We start from the raw sequence: 4,331 nt of genomic DNA, 5'->3' as shown, positions 1-4,331 counted from the left end.
TATATATCCGGATTCGGTGCCCCTCTAATAGGCTGGTCCACAAAACCCGCCCACTGCAGCAAGCTAAACCCACCATATAATAAAATTCAACAATAGCATGACTTGGCAATTATTTTATTCTACAAGCTCTCAAGGTAAATCAACAGTTCATACTTTTTAAGTACATTCACCAAATCAACCATTCATGTCAATATTGCCATAAGCCAACCAGTTAAAACCTTAAATTTACAATACATCAAGTGGTCTTCAATTACGCTTTTTTCAAAACCATTACTTAATTTCAAGACAACTTATAAAATCATTTCATTAAACTCATTTTGTTTATAAACATAAAGATTTACCATTAAAGCTCATTTTCATAAAATTTCACCAAAACCGAATAAAACATACTTTAGATAATTAAAATGATGGTAAGGTTACTCACCTCACAATAGCGGGATTACTATGTCGCTATTAATTCGTATACGTGTACAATTATTCCTAATTGCCAATCATATACTTCGTCGGCACGCTTCCACAATAACTTTCCTAGCAACAACTGAAATCCAATATATTTAGTGCATTAATTCCACTTCTCTCTCTCATTTTATCATAAATCCACATCATTTCTCCTCATTTCTTCCAATATTTTACCATTCAACTTAACACTCTCAACCAAATTATGCATCTAAATTCCTCTAACATCAATAATTTTTTGCAACGAATCATTTAAAATTTCTTAACTTTATTCGAGCACTATTCGTAAATTTCACATTTTGTTTTTTACTTTAGTCCTATGACACCTCCTAATAAAATATTCAAATGTTGTATTAAAGTAATTTAAATTTATTTCATATCACCAAATAACCAATGTATAATTAAATAAAATGGGCTAGCCTCCACATAGTCTAATTTCATAATAAGCCATGGAGTAGAGTAATGAAATTTTACCCAATTAGGCTAGGTTGGCCCAAGTCTCCACCTTCCTTTTCTTTTGGACTTTTCTTCCTTTGTTGTTTTTGGACCCTTTTTCATGAACTCTTCCCATCTCTTTCTAATTGGGCCATGCCCATTTTTCTTTTTTGTTGGGCCATACCCATTTTTCATTCTTGTTGGGTGATGCCCATTGTTTCTTTCTTGTTACTTTCTTTTCTTTCTTTCTTTCTTCCACCGTCCAACAGCCCTTGCTTGTCTTTCTTTTTCTTTTCTCACATGCATAAACCGTCTCAAATATCTTCCCCTCTCTCCCTCTCACCATCGACCACACTTTCTTGCTTTTCAATATTTAATTTTCAGCAACTAAAGCTGCTCATATTGGCATCAAAATCAGCAGCTAAGCTACTCTATTTATCCTAAAAAAAAACAGCAGCTAAGCTGCACTTTTCCTTCCAAAAATTAGCAGCCAAAACAACAAAGATTTACAACCAAAACAGCACCTTACAACCTTCAAAATCAGCTCCAAAAATCTACACTTTTCAGCCTCCAAAATAAACAAAAAAATTACACTTTTCAACCTCCAAAATCAGCCATTAAATGGCTCTCTTTTCCTTCTTAAATGGTAGCAAAACTAGTCCCTCAACTCAGCTTTCTCCTTCCTCTCACTTTCTTTCTCACGCTCGGCTTTCTCTTCTTTTTGTTTTCCTTTCTCTCGGCTACTTCTTTCTTCTTTCTTTCCTTTGTTCTTTTGTTTCTCTTTTACTCTCCTTCACAACTGACTTCTCTCTTCTTCTTTGTCTTCTTCACTTAACTCATTCAATTATATATATATATATTTTATTCCTTCATGAACCTTCCAATTTATTCCAACTTGGCCGGCCCCCGCTTTCCATTTTTTCTTTCCTTCTCCATTTATTCCACATGGCCAGCCTCCCTTCATCAAACAAAATAAAGAGTCTTTGACTCTTTTTATTGACCACACGGGCGGCTGCCCATGTTGGTCTCTTTTTTTTTTATACTATTATTATTTTACTATATTTTCATTTTATTTCTCTCATTAATTCCACTACATATCCTTCAATCTTTATGTTTTAAATTCGATCGCTTTGATGCGTCTAAAAATTTCAATTTTCATCTATCTTCCTTTCTCGGTACGTTTACCACCGAAATATAAAAATTGTACCTCAACACGGTATTACCACAATATTTAAATATTTACTTATCTGCGTTGGCTCGACTTAGCTAAACACCCGTATCTCACTTTCGTCATTCATGACCAAAAATTTATTTGTATTTTTTCTCCCCCACTTAGAACAACCTTATGATCCTTCTTCATGACTGATTTTAATTTCAACATCCAGTTAAATATTAGTATTTTAATATTATTTTATTAATAAAATATTATTTTATTCTAAAAGTTTCCTCTTGTCTCCTTGGTACCTAAAATACCTTATTATGCCTCACTTGACTTCCGAATCACCTTTTATCTCACAAATTCTCTTTCAATAAAAATATTATTATTTTATTATTATTTCCTCACGTGCGAAATATTTTATCCTAAACTATTCCTTTCATCTTTTATCACTTTTAAACATTATAATTGACCTCAATTTGCATCCGATCAACTTTATTAATCACTATTTTAAAATATGGGGTATCACAATCTCCCCCACTTAAATAAAATTCGTCCTCGAATTCACGTCGATGTTGCGTTATCAATATTCTTCTATGATCCTATTCCTTTTCTCCTTCTATAGGGACATTCAATTTATTCACCTTGTTTACCTTCGGTTCAATTTAAATACTTCATTTATGTCAATTATCATCCTTTGGAGCCAAATCAGCAATACCTTTCACAATCATGATTTCTAATATCAAATCACTAAGCATGCCTTTATCACCCTTATTAAATTTGAACCATAACTTCATCTCAATTATATCGATTTTGATCACATATTATACTTACTTATGTATACCTAATCATCATTCTATTAAGTTGCTCCATGCCAAATTTCTCAACCTTGATTCATTCATCTTATGCTTTTCCATACATTTCCTTTAATAGAGTTCCATTGAGAACTTAAACAATCCAAGGCTCACCTTCAAAGTTACTCATAACTTTAATCGTTCATTGTATGCCCGATAACACTTTAGCTCACTGACCCTTCTGGATATTATTTCAAAATCTCCCAATTACTGAGAACAATTCTTCACCTTAGCTAGTCAAATTATCAATTTCATATATATATATATATATATATATATATATATGTACATGCATTTTCAAATGTCAACATCTCTCGTTATGTGTAGTGATCCATGTGTTCATATGCCTTGGACTACATTCCCCTTTATTCATCCGCATCTCAATCCTAGTTTTAATATAATAATCCTTATAGTGCATGTCAACCTTCTTATTATGCTTGCGTATAACTTCATATCATTTATATCACTTCCAATCATATGCTTGAGTTTCATCATGCTATATCCTCACATCACAATGTCATTAATCACATCTCACTTACTAAATGTCACTTAAAAGCCTAGACTGTTTCGAATCATGCATGCTTTAAGCATTTTCAAATTTCCAATTTCCATTCTACCTTAGGAAGTTTTCATTATTAGCTTCATTATCCAAATTATCTTCAATCATCTTTTGTTCTATTATTTCATACTATTGTGACATCATTCTCCTTGGACTAATCTGTAATTGTACTTAAAACTGCAAGACTTGAAATAAGGTTCTCCTTAAGTACTTTTCAATGCCAATACAAATTTCACTTCCAGCTTACTGCTTCCTCTTTATAGCCATATAACTTAATGCTAACTTTCACAAAATCCATAGTAAAACTCCTCTTGAACATCTCCTTGGGAATATCTATCTTAGACTTATGTCTCACAGCATGTGATTACTTAACTTGTGGCTTAGTCGTTAAGCACATCAACAAGTTTTAAAAATCTCACATTTTATACTTGTTGTGTATGATTAGAAATTTCTTTTCAAAGATACTTGTGCATTTCTAAAACACTTAATCTTTTATTTGCTCCTTGAAATCTCGAGCATATCGTTCTACAGACATGCACTTATTCTTAAAGATATATAAATATGTACTCATCCATTCAATTGCCAACTCATTTTCATAGGTTCCTAGAGTGCTACACAATTGGCCTCGTGTTGTTACTAACCCTTGTCGTTTAACTGAGTCAAGACAATAATTGTAAATTCTCATAATGATATTCTATATAAACTTCTTTTCTATACTATCCTTATAATCCTTCATTCACACTTCATCACTTGGTATCTTATCTCAATATAGCCATCTCAAAAATCTTTTAATTTTTCTTTTAATTATATGCTCATTATCGTGTCACTCCCATCTTACTCATGTATCATAGGCGTGAGGTATTCGGAGCAT

The sequence above is a fragment of the Theobroma cacao genome, chromosome 4 (genome assembly GCF_053813885.1).
Source record: "Theobroma cacao isolate CCN51 chromosome 4, ASM5381388v1, whole genome shotgun sequence".
In the NCBI taxonomy this organism is placed as follows: Eukaryota; Viridiplantae; Streptophyta; class Magnoliopsida; order Malvales; family Malvaceae; genus Theobroma; species Theobroma cacao.
The sequence above is the reverse complement of the archived record's forward strand: the minus strand, read 5'-3'. Positions refer to the sequence as shown.